Raw genomic sequence first — 21,248 nt, forward strand, 5'->3', positions numbered from 1 at the left:
GCGTAGACTACTTGAGACATTACTCCCATGTAGGAAAGTGCGCATGGTGTCTGTTGTATTCAATCCCAATGCAATTTCTGTGTTTCATCAACACTTTGAAAGGCCACAGATTACAGGATACCTCCAGATGCGCAACGGAAACTACTACTGGTCTTCCAGGGAACGATCAAATCGTAGACTGTGTGAGACATAACTCCCATGGAGGAAAGTGCGCGTGGCAACTGTTGTATTCAATCCCTTCGCAATTTCTGTGTTTCAACAAAACTCTGATAGTCCACAGATTACCGAATGCCTCCAGATGTGCATCGGAAACTACTACTGGTCTTCCAGGAAACGATCAAAGCGTAGACTGTTTGAGACATTACTCCCATGGATGAAAGTGCGCATGGTGACTGTTGTATTCCATCCCGGTGCAATATCTGTGTTTCATCAACACTCTGATAGTTCACTGATTACAGAATGCCTCCAGATGTGCCTCGGAAACTACTACTGGTCTTGAGGACGAGATCAATGCGATGACAGTTTGAGACATTACGCCCATGGAGGAAAGTGCGCATGGTGTCTGTTGTATTCAATCCCGATGCAATTCCTGTGTTTCAACAACACTCTGATAGTCCACAGATTACAGACTGCCTCCAGATGTGAGTCGGAAACTACTACTGGTCTTCCAGTGAACAATCAAAGCGTAGACTGTTTGAGACATTACTCCCATGGAGGAAACTGCGCATGGTGACTGTTGTATTTAATCACGAGGCAATTTCTGTGTTACATAAACACTTTGAAATGATACAGATTAAACAATGCCTCCAGATGTGCATCGGAAACTACTACTGGTCTTCCAGGTAACGATCAAAGCGTAGACTGTTTGAGACATTACTCCCATTGAGGAAAGTGCACATGGTGACTGTTGTATTCAATCCCGATACAATTTCTGTGTTTCATCAACACCCTGATAGTCGACAGGTTACAGAATGCCTCCAGATGTTAACCGGAAACTACTACTGGTCTTCCAGGGAACGATCAAAACGTAGACTGTTTGAGACATTACTCCCATGGAGGAAAGTGTGCATGGTGACATTTGTATTCAATCCCGATGCAATTTCTGTGTTTCATCAACACTCAGATAGTCAACTGATTACAGAAGCCTTCCAGATGTGCATCGGAAACTACTACTGGTCTTCAGGGAACAATAAAAGCGATGACAGTTTAAGACATTACTCCCATGGAGGGAACTACGCATGGTGACTGATGTATTCAATCCCGATGCAATTTCTGTGTTTCATCAACACTCAGATAGTCCACTGATTACAGATGTCTTCCAGATGTGCATCGGAAACTACTACTGGTCTTCAGGGAACGATAAAAGTGATGACAGTTTTAGACATTACTCCCATGGAGGAAAGTGCGCATGGTGACTGTTGTATTCAATCCCGGTGCAATTTCTGTGTTTCATCAACACTCTGATAGTTCACTGATTACAGAATGCCTCCACATGTGTCTCGGAAACTACTACTGTTCTTCAGGGAACGATCAATGCGATGACTGTTTGAGACATTACTCCCATGGAGGAAAGTGCGCATGGTGACTGTTGTATTCAAACCCGATGCAATTTCTGTGTTTCAACAACACTCTGATAGTCCACAGATTACAGACTGCCCCCAGATGTGCGTCGGAAACTACTACTGGTCTTCCAGTGAACAATCAAAGCGTAGACTGTTTGAGACATTAGTCCCATGGAGGAAACTGCGCATGGTGACTCTTGTATTTAATCACGAGGCAATTTCTGTGTTACATCAACACTTTGAAGGGCCACAGGTTAAAGAATGCCTCCAGATGTGCATCGGAAACTACTACTGGTCTTCCAAGTAACGATCAAAGCGTAGACTGTTTGAGACATTACTCCCATGGAGGAAAGTGCGCATGGTGACAGTTGTATTCAATCCCGATGCAATTTCTGTGTTTCATCAACACCCTGAGAGTCGACAAGTTACAGATTGCCTCCAGATGTTAATCAGAAACTACTACTGGTCTTCCAGGGAACGATCAAAACGTAGACTGATTGAGACATTACTCCCATGGAGGAAAGTGCGCATGGTGACAGTTGTATTCAATCCCGATACAATTTCTGTGTTTCATCAACACTCAGATAGTCCACTGATTACAGAAGCCTTCCAGATGTGCATCGGAAACTACTACTGGTCTTCAGGGAACGATAAAAGCGATGACAGTTGAGGACATTACTAACATGGAGGAAAGTGCGCATGGTGACTGATGTATTCAATCCCGATACAATTTCTGTGTTTAATCAACACTCATATAGTCCACTGATTACAGATGTCTTCCAGATGTGCATCGGAAACTACTACTGGTCTTCAGGGAACGATAAAAGCGATGACAGTTTGAGACATTACTCCCATGGAAGAAACTGCGCATGGTGACTGATGTATTCAATCCCGCTGTAATTTCTGTGTTTCAACAACAATCTGATAGTCCACAGATTAAAGAATGCATCCAGATGTGCATCGGAAACTACTGCTGGTCTTCATGGGAACGAAAAAAGCGTAGACTGTTTGAGACATTACTCCCATGGAGGAAACTGCGCATGGTGACTGTTGTATTCAATCCCGAGGCAATTTCTGTGTTTCATCAACACTTTGACGGTCCGCAGATTACAGGATACCTCCAGATGCGCAACGGAAACTACTACTGGTATTCCAGGGAACGGTCAAATCGTAGAGTGTTTGAGACATAACTCCCATGGGGGAAAGTGCGCGTGGCAACTGTTGTATTCAACCTCTATGCAATTTCTGTGTTTCAAAAACACTCTGATAGTCTACAGATTACAGAATGCCTCCAGCTGTGCTTCGGAAACTACTATTGGTCTTCCAGGGAACGATCAAAGCGTAGACTGTTTGAGACATTACTCCCATGGAGGAAAGTGCGCATGTTGACTGTTGTATTCAATCCCGGTGCAATTTCTGTGTTTCATCTACACTCTGATAGTTCACTGATTACAGAATGCCTCCAGATGTGCCTCGGAAATTACTACTGGTCTTCAGGGAACGATCAAAGCGATGACAGTTTGAGACATTACTCCCATGGAGGAAAGTGCGCATGGTGACTGTTGTATTCAATCCCGATGCAGTTTCTGTGTTTCAACAACACTCTGATACTCCACAGATTACAGAATGCCTCCAGATGTGCGTCGGAAACTACTACTGGTCCTCCAGTGAACAATCAAAGCGTAGACTGCTTGAGACATTACTCCTATGGAGGAAACTGCGCATGGTGACTGTTGTATTCAATCCCGATGCAATTTCTGTGTTTCATCAACACCCTGATAGACGACAGGTTACAGAATGCCTCCAGATGATAATCGGAAACTACTACTGGTCTTCCAGGGAACGATCAAAACGTAGACTGTTTGAGACATTACTACCATGGAGGAAATTGCGCATGGTGACTGTTGTATTGAATCCCGATGCAATTTCTGTGTTTCATCAACACTTTGAAGGTCCACAGATTACAGAATGCCTCCAGATGTGCATCGGAAACTACTACTGGTTTTCCAGGGAACGATCTAAACCTAGACTGTTGGAGACATTACACCCATGAAGGAAAGTGCGCATGGTGACTGTTGCATTCAATCCCGATGCAATTTCTGTGTTTCATCAACACTCTGATAGTCCACAGATTACAGAATGCCTCCAGATGTGCATCGGAAACTACTACTCGTCTTCAGGGAACGATAAAAGCGATGACAGTTTAAGACATTACTAACATGGAGGAAAGTGCGCATGGTGACTGATGTATTCAATCCCGATGCAATTTCTGTGTTTCATCAACACTCATATAGTCCACTGATTGCAGATGTCTTCCAGATGTGCATCGGAAACTACTACTGGTGTTCAGGGAACGATAAAAGCGATGACAGTTTGAGACATTACTCCCATGGAGGAAACTGCGCATGGTGACTGTTGTATTTAATCACGAGGCAATTTCTGTGTTACATCAAAACTTTGAACGGCCACAGATTAAAGAATGCCTCCAGATGTGCATCGGAAACTACTACTGGTTTTCCAGGTAACGATCAAAGCGTAGACTGTTTGAGACATTACTCCCATTGAGGAAACTGCGCATGGTGACTGTTGTATTTAATCACGAGGCAATTTCTGTGTTACATCAAAACTTTGAACGGCCACAGATTAAAGAATGCCTCCAGATGTGCATCGGAAACTACTACTGGTCTTCCACGTAACGATCAAAGCGTAGACTGTTTGAGACCTTACTCCCATTGAGGAAAGTGCGCATGGTGACTGTTGTAATCAATCCCGATGCAATTTCTGTGTTTCATCAACACTTTGAAGGTCCACAGATTACAGACTGCCTCCAGATGTGCATCGGAAACTACTACTGCTCTTCCAGGGACGATCAAAGCGTAGACTACTTGAGACATTACTCCCATGGAGGAAAGTGCGCATGGTGACTGTTGTATTCAATCCCGAGGCAATTTCTGTGTTTCATCAACACTCTGATAAACCACAGTTTCCAGAATGCCTCCAGATGTGCATCTGAAACTACTACTGGTCTTCCAGGGATCGATAAAAGCGATGACAGTTTAAGACATTACTCCCATGGAGCGAAGTGTGCATGGTGACTGATGTATTCAATCCCGATGCCATTTCTGTGTTTCATCAACACTCAGATAGTACACTGATTACAGAAGTCTTCCAGATGTGCATCGGAAACTACTACTGGTCTTCAGGGAACGATAAAAGCGATGACAGTTTGAGACATTACGCCCATGGAGGACAGTGCGCATGGTGACTGTTGTATTCAAACCCGATGCAATGTCTGTGTTTCAACAACACTCTGATAGTCCACAGATTACAGACTGCCTCCAGATGTGCGTCGGAAACTACTACTGGTCTTCCAGTAAACAATCAAAGCGTAGACTGTTTGAGACATTACTCCCATGGAGGAAACTGCGCATGGTTACTGTTGTATTTAATCACGAGGCAATTTCTGTGTTACATCAAAACTGTGAACGGCCACAGATTACAGAATGCCTCCAGATGTGCATCGGAAACTACTACTGGTCTTCCAGGTAACGATCAAAGCGTAGACTGTTTGAGACATTACTCCCATTGAGGAAAGTGCGCATGGTGACTGTTGTAATCAATCCCGATGCAATTTCTGTGTTTCATCAACACCCTGATAGTCGACAGGTTACAGAATGCCTCCAGATGTTAATCGGAAACTACTACTGGTCTTCCAGGGAACGATCAAAACGTAGACTGTTTGAGACATTATTCCCATGGAGGGAAGTGCGATGGTGACAGTTGTATTCAATCCCGATGCAATTTCTGTGTTTCATCAACACTCAGATAGTCCACTGATTACAGATGTCTTCCAGATGTGCATCGGAAACTACTACTGGTCTTCAGGGAACGATAAAAGCGATGACAGTTTGAGACATTACTCCCATGGATGAAAGTGCGCATGGTGACTGTTGTATTCAATCCCGCTGCAATTTCTGTGTTTCAACAACACTCTGACAGTCCAAAGATTAAAGAATGCATCCAGATGTGCATCGGAAACTACTGCTGGTCTTCATGGGATCGAAAAAAGCGTAGACTGTTTGAGGCATTACTCCCATGGAGGAAAGTGCGCATGGTGACTGTTGTATTCAATCCCGATGCAGTTTCTGTGTTTCAACAACACTCTGATACTCCACAGATTACAGAATGCCTCCAGATGTGCGTCGGAAACTACTACTGGTCTTCCAGTGAACAATCAAAGCGTAGACTGCTTGAGACATTACTCCCATGGAGGAAACTGCGCATGGTGACTGTTGTATTCAATCCCGATGCAATTTCTGTGTTTCATCAACACCCTGATAGACGACAGGTTACAGAATGCCTCCAGATGATAATCGGAAACTACTACTGGTCTCCAGGGAACGATCAAAACATAGACTGTTTGAGACATTACTCCCATGGAGGAAATTGCGCATGGTGACTGTTGTATTGAATCCCGATGCAATTTCTTTGTTTCATCAACACTTTGAAGGTCCACAGATTACAGAATGCCTCCAGGTGTGCATCGGAAACTACTACTGGTTTTCCAGGGAACGATCTAAACGTAGACTGTTTGAGACATTACACCCATGAAGGAAAGTGCGCATGGTGATTGTTGCATTCAATCCCGATGCAATTTCTGTGTTTCATCAACACTCAGATAGTCCACTGATTACAGAAGTCTTCCTGATGTGCATCGGAAACTACTACTGGACTTCAGGGAACGATAAAAGCGATGACAGTTTGAGACATTACTCCCATGTAGGAAAGTGCGCATGGTGACTGTTGTATTCAATCCCGATGCAATTTCTGTTTTTCAACAACACTCTGATAGTCCACAGATTACAGAATGCCTCCAGATGTGCATTGGAAACTACTACTGGTCTTCCAGGAAACGATCAAAGCGTAGACTGTATGAGACATTACTCCCTTGGAGGAAAGTGCGCATGGTGACAGTTGTATTCAATCCCGATGCAGTTTCTGTGTTTCATCAACACTCAGATAGTCCACTGATTACTGAAGTCCCCCGGATGTGCATCGGAAACTACTCCTGGCCTATAGGGAACGATCAAAGCAATGACAGTTTGAGACATTACTCCCATGGAGGAAATTGCGCATGGTGACTGTTGTATTGAATCCCGATGCAATTTCTGTGTTTCATCAACACTTTGAAGGTCCACAGATTACAGAATGCCTCCAGATGCGCAACGGAAACTACTACTGGTCTTCCAGGGAACGATCAAATCGTAGACTGTTTGAGACATAACTCCCATGGAGGAAAGTGCGCGTGGCAACTGTTGTATTCCATCTCTATGCAATTTCTGTGTTTCAACAACACTCTGATAGTCCACAGATTACATAATGCCTCCAGATGTGCATCGGAAACTACTACTGGTCTTCCAGTGAACGATCAAAGCGTAGACTGTTTGAGACATTACTCCCATGGATGAAAGTGCGCATGGTGACTGTTGTATTCAATCCCGGTGCAATTTCTGTGTTTCATCAACACTCTGATAGTTCACTGATTACAGAATGCCTCCAGATGTGCCTCGGAAACTACTACTGGTCTTCAGGGAACGATCAATGCGATGACTGTTTGAGACATTACTCCCATGGAGGAAACTGCGCATGGTGACTGTTGTATTTAATCACGACTCAATTTCTGTGTTACATCAAAACTTTGAACGGCCACAGATTACAGAATGCCTCCAGATGTGCATCGGAAACTACTACTGGTCTTCCAGGTAACGATCAAAGCGTAGACTGTTTGAGACATTACTCCCATTGAGGAAAGTGCGCATGGTGACTGTTGTAATCAATCCCGATGCAATTTCTGTGTTTCATCAACACCCTGATAGTCGACAGGTTACAGAATGCCTCCAGATGTTAATCGGAAACTACTACTGGTCTTCCAGGGAACGATCAAAACGTAGACTGTTTGAGACATTATTCCCATGGAGGGAAGTGCGCATGGTGACAGTTGTATTCAATCCCGATGCAATTTCTGTGTTTCATCAACACTCAGATAGTCCACTGATTACAGATGTCTTCCAGATGTGCATCGGAAACTACTACTGGTCTTCAGGGAACGATAAAAGCGATGACAGTTTGAGACATTACTCCCATGGATGAAAGTGCGCATGGTGACTGTTGTATTCAATCCCGCTGCAATTTCTGTGTTTCAACAACACTCTGACAGTCCAAAGATTAAAGAATGCATCCAGATGTGCATCGGAAACTACTGCTGGTCTTCATGGGATCGAAAAAAGCGTAGACTGTTTGAGGCATTACTCCCATGGAGGAAAGTGCGCATGGTGCCTGTTGTATTCAATCCCGATGCAGTTTCTGTGTTTCAACAACACTCTGATACTCCACAGATTACAGAATGCCTCCAGATGTGCGTCGGAAACTACTACTGGTCTTCCAGTGAACAATCAAAGCGTAGACTGCTTGAGACATTACTCCCATGGAGGAAACTGCGCATGGTGACTGTTGTATTCAATCCCGATGCAATTTCTGTGTTTCATCAACACCCTGATAGACGACAGGTTACAGAATGCCTCCAGATGATAATCGGAAACTACTACTGGTCTCCAGGGAACGATCAAAACATAGACTGTTTGAGACATTACTCCCATGGAGGAAATTGCGCATGGTGACTGTTGTATTGAATCCCGATGCAATTTCTTTGTTTCATCAACACTTTGAAGGTCCACAGATTACAGAATGCCTCCAGGTGTGCATCGGAAACTACTACTGGTTTTCCAGGGAACGATCTAAACGTAGACTGTTTGAGACATTACACCCATGAAGGAAAGTGCGCATGGTGATTGTTGCATTCAATCCCGATGCAATTTCTGTGTTTCATCAACACTCAGATAGTCCACTGATTACAGAAGTCTTCCTGATGTGCATCGGAAACTACTACTGGTCTTCAGGGAACGATAAAAGCGATGACAGTTTGAGACATTACTCCCATGTAGGAAAGTGCGCATGGTGACTGTTGTATTCAATCCCGATGCAATTTCTGTTTTTCAACAACACTCTGATAGTCCACAGATTACAGAATGCCTCCAGATGTGCATTGGAAACTACTACTGGTCTTCCAGGAAACGATCAAAGCGTAGACTGTTTGAGACATTACTCCCTTGGAGGAAAGTGCGCATGGTGACAGTTGTATTCAATCCCGATGCAGTTTCTGTGTTTCATCAACACTCAGATAGTCCACTGATTACTGAAGTCCCCCGGATGTGCATCGGAAACTACTCCTGGCCTATAGGGAACGATCAAAGCAATGACAGTTTGAGACATTACTCCCATGGAGGAAATTGCGCATGGTGACTGTTGTATTGAATCCCGATGCAATTTCTGTGTTTCATCAACACTTTGAAGGTCCACAGATTACAGAATGCCTCCAGATGCGCAACGGAAACTACTACTGGTCTTCCAGGGAACGATCAAATCGTAGACTGTTTGAGACATAACTCCCATGGAGGAAAGTGCGCGTGGCAACTGTTGTATTCCATCTCTATGCAATTTCTGTGTTTCAACAACACTCTGATAGTCCACAGATTACATAATGCCTCCAGATGTGCATCGGAAACTACTACTGGTCTTCCAGTGAACGATCAAAGCGTAGACTGTTTGAGACATTACTCCCATGGATGAAAGTGCGCATGGTGACTGTTGTATTCAATCCCGGTGCAATTTCTGTGTTTCATCAACACTCTGATAGTTCACTGATTACAGAATGCCTCCAGATGTGCCTCGGAAACTACTACTGGTCTTCAGGGAACGATCAATGCGATGACTGTTTGAGACATTACTCCCATGGAGGAAAGTGCGCATGGTGACTGATGTATTCAATCCCGATACAATTTCTGTGTTTAATCAACACTCATATAGTCCACTGATTACAGATGTCTTCCAGATGTGCATCGGAAACTACTATTGGTCTTCATGGGACGATAAAAGCGATGACAGTTTGAGACATTACTCCCACGGAAGAAACTGCGCATGGTGACTGTTGTATTCAATCCCGAGGCAATTTCTGTGTTTCATCAACACTTTGACGGTCCACAGATTACAGGATACCTCCAGATGCGCAACGAAAACTACTACTGGTATTCCAGGGAACGGTCAAATCGTAGAGTGTTTGAGACATAACTCCCATGGGGGAAAGTGCGCGTGGCAACTGTTGTATTCAACCTCTATGCAATTTCTGTGTTTCAAAAACACTCTGATAGTCTGCAGATTACAGAATGCCTCCAGATGTGCATCGGAAACTACTATTGGTCTTCCAGGGAACGATCAAAGCGTAGACTGTTTGAGACATTACTCCCATGGAGGAAAGTGCGCATGTTGACTGTTGTATTCAATCCCGGTGCTATTTCTGTGTTTCATCAACACTCTGATAGTTCACTGATTACAGAATGCCTCCAGATGTGCCTCGGAAATTACTACTGGTCTTCAGGGAACGATCAAAGCGATGACAGTTTGAGACATTACTCCCATGGAGGAAAGTGTGCATGGTGACTGTTGTATTCAATCCCGATGCAGTTTCTGTGTTTCAACAACACTCTGATACTCCACAGATTACAGAATGCCTCCAGATGTGCGTCGGAAACTACTACTGGTCTTCCAGTGAACAATCAAAGCGTAGACTGCTTGAGACATTACTCCCATGGAGGAAACTGCGCATGGTGACTGTTGTATTCAATCCCGATGCAATTTCTGTGTTTCATCAACACCCTGATAGACGACAGGTTAGAGAATGCCTCCAGATGATAATCGGAAACTACTACTGGTCTTCCAGGGAACGATCAAAACGTAGACTGTTTGAGACATTACTCCCATGGAGGAAATTGCGCATGGTGACTGTTGTATTGAATCCCGATGCAATTTCTGTGTTTCATCAACACTTTGAAGGTCCACAGATTACAGAATGCCTCCAGATGTGCATCGGAAACTACTACTGGTCTTTCAGGGAACGATCAAAGCGTAGACTCTTTGAGACATTACTCCCATGGAGGAAATTGCGCATGGTGACTGTTGTATTCAATCCCGATGCAATTTCTGTGTTTCATCAACACTTTGAAGGTCCACAGATTACAGACTGCCTCCAGATGTGCATCGGAAACTACTACTGCTCTTCCAGGGACCATCACAGCGTAGACTACTTGAGACATTACTCCCATGGAGGAAGGTGCGCATGGTGACTGTTGTATTCAATCCCGAGGCAATTTCTGTGTTTCATCAACACTCAGATAGTCCACTGATTACAGAAGCCTTCCAGATGTGCATCGGAAACTACTACTGGGCTTCAGGGAACGATAAAAGCGATGACAGTTGAGGACATTACTAACATGGAGGAAAGTGCGCATGGTGACTGATGTATTCAATCCCGATACAATTTCTGTGTTTAATCAACACTCATATAGTCCACTGATTACAGATGTCTTCCAGATTTGCATCGGAAACTACTACTGGTCTTCAGGGAACGATAAAAGCGATGACAGTTTGAGACATTACTCCCATGGAAGAAACTGCGCATGGTGACTGATGTATTCAATCCCGCTGCAATTTCTGTGTTTCAACAACAATCTGATAGTCCACAGATTAAAAAATGCATCCAGATGTGCATCGGAAACTACTGCTGGTCTTCATGGGAACGAAAAAAGCGTAGACTGTTTGAGACATTACTCCCATGGAGGAAACTGCGCATGGTGACTGTTGTTTTCAATCCCGAGGCAATTTCTGTGTTTCATCAACACTTTGACGGTCCGCAGATTACAGAATACCTCCAGATGCGCAACGGAAACTACTACTGGTATTCCAGGGAACGGTCAAATCATAGAGTGTTTGAGACATAACTCCCATGGGGGAAAGTGCGCGTGGCAACTGTTGTATTCAACCTCTATGCAATTTCTGTGTTTCAAAAACACTCTAATATTCTACTGATTGCAGAATGCCTCCAGATGTGCCTCGGAAATTACTACTGGTCTTCAGGGAACGATCAAAGCGATGACAGTTTGAGACATTACTCCCATGGAGGAAAGTGCGCATGGTGACTGTTGTATTCAATCCCGATGCAGTTTCTGTGTTTCAACAACACTCTGATACTCCACAGATTACAGAATGCCTCCAGATGTGCGTCGGAAACTACTACTGGTCTTCCAGTGAACAATCAAAGCGTAGACTGCTTGAGACATTACTCCTATGGAGGAAACTGCGCATGGTGACTGTTGTATTCAATCCCGATGCAATTTCTGTGTTTCATCAACACCCTGATAGACGACAGGTTACAGAATGCCTCCAGATGATAATCGGAAACTACTACTGGTCTTCCAGGGAACGATCAAAACGTAGACTGTTTGAGACATTACTCCCATAGAGGAAATAGCGCATGGTTACTGTTGTATTGAATCCCGATGCAATTTCTGTGTTTCATCAACACTTTGAAGGTCCACAGATTACAGAATGCCTCCAGATGTGCATCGGAAACTACTACTGGTTTTTCAGGGAACGATCTAAACCTAGACTGTTTGAGACATTACACCCATGAAGGAAAGTGCGCATGGTGACTGTTGCATTCAATCCCGATGCAATTTCTGTGTTTCAACAACACTCTGATAGTCCACAGATTACAGAATGCCTCCAGATGTGCATCGGAAACTACTACTGGTCTTCAGGGAACGATAAAAGCGATGACAGTTTAAGACATTACTAACATGGAGGAAAGTGCGCATGGTGACTGATGTATTCAATCCCGATGCAATTTCTGTGTTTCATCAACACTCATATAGTCCACTGATTGCAGATGTCTTCCAGATGTGCATCGGAAACTACTACTGGTCTTCAGGGAACGATAAAAGCGATGACAGTTTAAGACATTACTAACATGGAGGAAAGTGCGCATGGTGACTGATGTATTTAATCACGAGGCAATTTCTGTGTTACATCAAAACTTTGAACGGCCACAGATTAAAGAATGCCTCCAGATGTGCATCGGAAACTACTACTGGTTTTCCAGGTAACGATCAAAGCATAGACTGTTTGAGACATTACTCCCATTGAGGAAACTGCGCATGGTGACTGTTGTATTTAATCACGAGGCAATTTCTGTGTTACATCAAAACTTTGAACGGCCACAGATTAAAGAATGCCTCCAGATGTGCATCGGAAACTACTACTGGTCTTCCAGGTAACGATCAAAGCGTAGACTGTTTGAGACATTACTCCCATTGAGGAAAGTGCGCATGGTGACTGTTGTAATCAATCCCGATGCAATTTCTGTGTTTCATCAACACTTTGAAGGTCCACAGATTACAGACTGCCTCCAGATGTGCATCGGAAACTACTACTGCTCTTCCAGGGACGATCAAAGCGTAGACTACTTGAGACATTACTCCCATGGAGGAAAGTGCGCATGGTGACTGTTGTATTCATTCCCGAGGCAATTTCTGTGTTTCATCAGCACTCTGATAAACCACAGTTTCCAGAATGCCTCCAGATGTGCATCTGAAACTACTACTGGTCTTCCAGGGATCGATAAAAGCGATGACAGTTTAAGACATTACTCCCATGGAGCGAAGTGTGCATGGTGACTGATGTATTCAATCCCGTTGCAATTTCTGTGTTTCATCAACACTCAGATAGTCCACTGATTACAGAAGTCTTCCAGATGTGCATCGGAAACTACTACTGGTCTTCAGGGAACGATAAAAGCGATGACAGTTTGAGACATTACGCCCATGGAGGACAGTGCGCATGGTGACTGTTGTATTCAAACCCGATGCAATTTCTGTGTTTCAACAACACTCTGATAGTCCACAGATTACAGACTGCCTCCAGATGTGCGTCGGAAACTACTACTGGTCTTCCAGTGAACAATCAAAGCGTAGACTGTTTGAGACATTACTCCCATGGAGGAAAGTGCGCATGTTGACTGTTGTATTCAATCCCGGTGCAATTTCTGTGTTTCATCTACACTCTGATAGTTCACTGATTGCAGAATGCCTCCTGATGTGCCTCGGAAATTACTACTGGTCTTCAGGGAACGATCAAAGCGATGACAGTTTGAGACATTACTCCCATGGAGGAAAGTGCGCATGGTGACTGTTGTATTCAATCCCGATGCAGTTTCTGTGTTTCAACAACACTCTGATACTCCACAGATTACAGAATGCCTCCAGATGTGCGTCGGAAACTACTACTGGTCTTCCAGTGAACAATCAAAGCGTAGACTGCTTGAGACATTACTCCTATGGAGGAAACTGCGCATGGTGACTGTTGTATTCAATCCCGATGCAATTTCTGTGTTTCATCAACACCCTGATATACGACAGGTTACAGAATGCCTCCAGATGATAATCGGAAACTACTACTGGTCTTCCAGGGAACGATCAAAACGTAGACTGTTTGAGACATTACTCCCATGGAGGAAATAGCGCATGGTTACTGTTGTATTGAATCCCGATACAATTTCTGTGTTTCATCAACACTTTAAAGGTCCACAGATTACAGAATGCCTCCAGATGTGCATCGGAAACTACTACTGGTTTTCCAGGGAACGATCTAAACCTAGACTGTTTGAGACATTACACCCATGAAGGAAAGTGCGCATGGTGACTGTTGCATTCAATCCCGATGCAATTTCTGTGTTTCAACAACACTCTGATAGTCCACAGATTACAGAATGCCTCCAGATGTGCATCGGAAACTACTACTGGTCTTCAGGGAACGATAAAAGCGATGACAGTTTAAGACATTACTAACATGGAAGAAAGTGCGCATGGTGACTGATGTATTCAATCCCGATGCAATATCTGTGTTTCATCAACACTCATATAGTCCACTGATTGCAGATGTCTTCCAGATGTGCATCGGAAACTACTACTGGTCTTCAGGGAACGATAAAAGCGATGACAGTTTGAGACATTACTCGCATGGAGGAAACTGCGCATGGTGACTGTTGTATTTAATCACGAGGCAATTTCTGTGTTACATCAAAACTTTGAACGGCCACAGATTAAAGAATGCCTCCAGATGTGCATCGGAAACTACTACTTGTTTTCCAGGTAACGATCAAAGCGTAGACTGTTTGAGACATTACTCCCATTGAGGAAACTGCGCATGGTGACTGTTGTATTTAATCACGAGGCAATTTCTGTGTTACATCAAAACTTTGAACGGCCGCAGATTAAAGAATGCCTCCAGATGTGCATCGGAAACTACTACTGGTCTTCCAGGTAACGATCAAAGCGTAGACTGTTTGAGACATTACTCCCATTGGGGAAAGTGCGCATGGTGACTGTTGTAATCAATCCCGATGCAATTTCTGTGTTTCATCAACACTTTGAAGGTCCACAGATTACAGACTGCCTCCAGATGTGCATCGGAAACTACTACTGCTCTTCCAGGGACGATCAAAGCGTAGACTACTTGAGACATTACTCCCATGGAGGAAAGTGCGCATGGTGACTGTTGTATTCAATCCCGAGGCAATTTCTGTGTTTCATCAACACTCTGATAAACCACAGTTTCCAGAATGCCTCCAGATGTGCATCTGAAACTACTACTGGTCTTCCAGGGATCGATAAAAGAGATGACAGTTTAAGACATTACTCCCATGGAGCGAAGTGTGCATGGTGACTGTTGTATTCAAACCCGATGCAATTTCTGTGTTTCAACAACACTCTGATAGTCCACAGATTACAGACTGCCTCCAGATGTGCGTCGGAAACTACTACTGGTCTTCCAGTGAACAATCAAAGCGTAGACTGTTTGAGACATTACTCCCATGGAGGAAACTGCGCATGGTGACTGTTGTATTTAATCACGAGGCAATTTCTGTGTTACATCAAAACTTTCAACGGCCACAGATTAAAGAATGCCTCCAGATGTGCATCGGAAACTACTACTGGTCTTCCAGGTAACGATCAAAGCGTAGACTGTTTGAGACATTACTCCCATTGAGGAAAGTGCGCATGGTGACTGTTGTAATCAATCCCGATGCAATTTCTGTGTTTCATCAACACCCTGATAGTCGACAGGTTACAGAATGCCTCCAGATGTTAATCGGAAACTACTACTAGTCTTCCAGGGAACGATCAAAACGTAGACTGTTTGAGACATTACTTCCATGGAGGGAAGTGCGCATGGTGACAGTTGTATTCAATCCCGATGCAATTTCTGTGTTTCATCAACACTCAGATAGTCCACTGATTACAGATGTCTTCCAGATGTGCATCGGAAACTACTACTGGTCTTCAGGGAACGATAAAAGCGATGACAGTTTGAGACATTACTCCCATGGATGAAAGTGCGCATGGTGACTGTTGTATTCAATCCCGCTGCAATTTCTGTGTTTCAACAACACTCTGACAGTCCAAAGATTAAAGAATGCATCCAGATGTGCATCGGAAACTACTGCTGGCCTTCATGGGATCGAAAAAAGCGTAGACTGTTTGAGACATTACTCCCATGGAGGAAAGTGCGCATGGTGACTGTTGTATTCAATCCCGATGCAGTTTCTGTGTTTCAACAACACTCTGATACTCCACAGATTACAGAATGCCTCCAGATGTGCGTCGGAAACTACTACTGGTCTTCCAGTGAACAATCAGAGCGTAGACTGCTTGAGACATTACTCCCGTGGAGGAAACTGCGCATGGTGACTGTTGTATTCAATCCCGATGCAATTTCTGTGTTTCATCAACACCCTGATAGACGACAGGTTACAGAATGCCTCCAGATGATAATCGGAAACTACTACTGGTCTCCAGGGAACGATCAAAACGTAGACTGTTTGAGACATTACTCCCATGGAGGAAATTGCGCATGGTGACTGTTGTATTGAATCCCGATGCAATTTCTTTGTTTCATCAACACTTTGAAGGTCCACAGATTACAGAATGCCTCTAGGTGTGCATCGGAAACTACTACTGGTTTTCCAGGGAACGATCTAAACGTAGACTGTTTGAGACATTACACCCATGAAGGAAAGTGCGCATGGTGATTGTTGCATTCAATTCCGATGCAATTTCTGTGTTTCATCAACACTCAGATAGTCCACTGATTACAGAAGTCTTCCTGATGTGCATCGGAAACTACTACTGGTCTTCAGGGAACGATAAAAGCGATGACAGTTTGAGACATTACTCCCATGTAGGAAAGTGCGCATGGTGACTGTTGTATTCAATCCCGATGCAATTTCTGTTTTTCAACAACACTCTGATAGTCCACAGATTACAGAATGCCTCCAGATGTGCATTGGAAACTACTACTGGTCTTCCAGGAAACGATCAAAGCGTAGACTGTTTGAGACATTACTCCCTTGGAGGAAAGTGCGCATGGTGACAGTTGTATTCAATCCCGATGCAGTTTCTGTGTTTCATCAACACTCAGATAGTCCACTGATTACTGAAGTCCCCCGGATGTGCATCGGAAACTACTCCTGGCCTATAGGGAACGATCAAAGCAATGACAGTTTGAGACATTACTCCCATGGAGGAAATTGCGCATCCGTGACTGTTGTATTGAATCCCGATGCAATTTCTGTGTTTCATCAACACTTTGAAGGTCCACAGATTACAGAATGCCTCCAGATGCGCAATGGAAACTACTACTGGTCTTCCAGGGAACGATCAAATCGTAGACTGTTTGAGACATAACTCCCATGGAGGAAAGTGCGCGTGGCAACTGTTGTATTCAATCTCTATGCAATTTCTGTGTTTCAACAACACTCTGATAGTCCACAGATTACATAATGCCTCCAGATGTGCATCGGAAACTACTATTGGTCTTCATGGGACGATAAAAGCGATGACTGTTTGAGACATTACTCCCACGGAAGAAACTGCGCATGGTGACTGTTGTATTCAATCCCGCTGCAATTTCTGTGTTCCAACAACAATCTGATAGTCCACAGATTAAAGAATGCATCCAGATGTGCATCGGAAACTACTGCTGGTCCTCATGGGAACGAAAAAAGCGTAGAGTGTTTGAGACATTACTCCCATGGAGGAAACTGCGCATGGTGACTGTTGTATTCAATCCCGAGGCAATTTCTGTGTTTCATCAACACTTTGACGGTCCACAGATTACAGGATACCTCCAGATGCACAACGAAAACTACTACTGGTATTCAGGGAACGATCAAAGCGATGACAGTTTGAGACATTACTCCCATGGAGGAAAGTGTGCATGGTGACTGTTGTATTCAATCCCGATGCAGTTTCTGTGTTTCAACAACACTCTGATACTCCACAGATTACAGGATGCCTCCAGATGTGCGTCGGAAACTACTACTGGTCTTCCAGTGAACAATCAAAGCGTAGACTGCTTGAGACATTACTCCCATGGAGGAAACTGCGCATGGTGACTGTTGTATTCAATCCCGATGCAATTTCTGTGTTTCATCAACACCCTGATAGACGACAGGTTACAGAATGCCTCCAGATGATAATCGGAAACTACTACTGGTCTTCCAGGGAACGATCAAAACGTAGACTGTTTGAGACATTACTCCCATGGAGGAAATTTCGCATGGTGACTGTTGTATTGAATCCCGATGCAATTTCTGTGTTTCATCAACACTTTGAAGGTCCACAGATTACAGAATGCTTCCAGATGTGCATCGGAAACTACTACTGGTTTTCCAGGGAACGATCTAAACGTAGACTGTTTGAGACATTACACCCATGAAGGAAAGTGCGCATAGTGACTGTTGCATTCAATCCCGATGCAATTTCTGTGTTTCATCAACACTCTGATAGTCCACAGATTACAGAATGCCTCCAGATGTGCATCGGAAACTACTACTGGTCTTCAGGGAACGATAACAGCGATGACAGTTTAAGACATTACTAACATGGAGGAATGTGCGCATGGTGACTGTTGTATTCAATCCAGATGCAATTTCTGTGTTTCATAAACACTCTGATAGTCCACAGTTTCCAGAATGCCTCCAGATGTGCATCTGAAACTTCTACTGGTCTTTCAGGGAACGATCAAAGCGTAGGCTCTTTGAGACATTACTCCCATGGAGGAAATTGCGCATGGTGACTGTTGTATTCAATCCCGGTGCTATTTCTGTGTTTCATCAACACTCTGATAGTTCACTGATTACAGAATGCCTCCAGATGTGCCTCGGAAATTACTACTGGTCTTCAGGGAACGATCAAAGCGATGACAGTTTGAGACATTACTCCCATGGAGGAAAGTGTGCATGGTGACTGTTGTATTCAATCCCGATGCAGTTTCTGTGTTTCAACAACACTCTGATACTCCACAGATTACAGAATGCCTCCAGATGTGCGTCGGAAACTACTACTGGTCTTCCAGTGAACAATCAAAGCGTAGACTGCTTGAGACATTACTCCCATGGAGGAAACTGCGCATGGTGACTGTTGTATTCAAACCCGATGCAATTTCTGTGTTTTATCAACACCCTGATAGTCGACAGGTTACAGAATGCCTCCAGATGTTAATCGGAAACTACTACTGGTCTTCCAGGGAACAAATCAAAACGTAGGCTGTTTGAGACATTATTCCCATGGAGGAAAGTGCGCATGGTGACAGTTGTATTCAATCCCGATGCAATTTCTGTGTTTCATCAACACTCAGATAGTCCACTGATTACAGAAGTTTTCCGGATGTGCATCGGAAACTACTACTGGTCTTCAGGGAACGATAAAAGCGATGACAGCTTAAGACATTACTAACATGGAGGAAAGTGCGGATGGTGACTGATGTATTCAATCCCGATGCAATTGCTGTGTTTCATCAACACTCAGATAGTCTACTGATTACAGATGTCTTCCAGATATGCATCGGAAACTACTACTGGTCTTCAGGGAACGATAAAAGCGATGACAGTTTGAGACATTACTCCCATGGATGAAAGTGCGCATGGTGACTGTTGTATTCAATCCCGCTGCAATTTCTGTGTTTCAAAAACACTCTGATAGTCCAAACATTAAAGAATGCATCCAGATGTGCATCGGAAACTACTGCTGGTCTTCATGGGATCGAAAAAAGCGTAGACTGTTTGAGACATTACTCCCATGGAGGATAGTGCGCATGGTGACTGTTGTATTCAATCCCGAGTCAATTTCTGTGTTTCATCAACACTTTGAATGTCCACAGATTACAGGATACCTCCAGATGCGCAACGGAAACTACTACTGGTCTTCCTGGGAATGATCGAATCGTAGAGTGTTTGAGACATAACTCCCATGGGGGAAAGTGCGCGTGGCAACTGTTGTATTCAACCTCTATGCAATTTCTGTGTTTCAACAACACTCTGATAGTCCACAGATTACAGACTGCCTCCAGATGTGCGTCGGAAACTACTACTGGTCTTCCAGTGAACAATCAAAGCGTAGACTGTTTGAGACATTACTCCCATGGAGAAAACTGCGCATGGTGACTGTTGTATTTAATCACGAGGCAATTTCTCTGTTTCATCAACACTCAGATAGTCCACTGATTACAGAAGTCTTCCAGATGTGCATCGGAAACTACTACTGGTCTTCAGGGAACGATAAAGTCGAAGACAGTTTAAGACATTACTCCCATGGAGGGAAGTGCGCATGGTGACTTATGTATTCAATCCCGATGCAATTTCTGTGTTTCATCAGCACTCAGATAGTCCACTGACTACAGAAGTCTTCCAGATGTGCATCGGAAACTACTACTGGTCTTCAGGGAACGATAAAAGCGATGACAGTTTGAGACATTACTCCCATGGAGGAAAGTGCGCATGGTGACTGTTGTATTCAATCCCGATGCAATATCTGTTTTTCAACAACACTCTGATAGTCCACAAATTTAAGAATGCCTCCAGATGTGCATCGGCAACTACTACTGGTCTTCATGGGAACGAAAAAAGCGTAGACTGTTTGAGACATTACTCCCATTGAGGAAAGTGCGCATGGTGATTGTTGTATTCAATCCCGAGGCAATTTCTGTGTTTCATCAACTTTTTGAAGGTCCTCAGATTACAGAATGCCTCCAGATGTGCATCGGAAACAACTACTGGTCTTCCAGGGAACGATCAAAGCGTAGACTACTTGAGACATTACTCCCACGGAGGAAAGTGCGCATGGTGACTGTGGTATTCAATCCCGATGCAATTTATGTGTTTCATCAACACTTTGAATATCCACAGATTAGAGGATAGCTCCAGATGCGCAACGGAAACTACTACTGGTCTTCCAGGGAACGATCAAGTCGTAGACAGTTTGAGACATAACTCCCATAGAGGAAAGTGCACGTGGCAACAGTTGTATTCAATCTCTATGCAATTTCTGTGTTTCAACAACACTCAGATAGTCCACAGATTACAGAATGCCTCCAGATGTGCATCGGAAACTACTACTGGTCTTCCAGGGAACGATCAATGCGATGACAGTTTGAGACATTACGCCCATGGAGGGAAGTGCGCATGGTGACTGTTGTAGTTAATCACGAGGCAATTTCTGTGTTACATCAACACTTTGAAGGGCCACAGATTAAAGCATGCCTCCAGATGTGCATCGGAAACTACTACTGGTCTTCCAGGTAACGATCAAAGCGTAGACTGTTTGAGACATTACTACCATGGAGGAAAGTGCGCATGGTGACAGTTGTATTCAATCCCGATGCAATTTCTGTGTTTCATAA

This window comes from Schistocerca gregaria, chromosome 10 (genome assembly GCF_023897955.1).
Source record: "Schistocerca gregaria isolate iqSchGreg1 chromosome 10, iqSchGreg1.2, whole genome shotgun sequence".
Classification (NCBI taxonomy): Eukaryota; Metazoa; Arthropoda; class Insecta; order Orthoptera; family Acrididae; genus Schistocerca; species Schistocerca gregaria.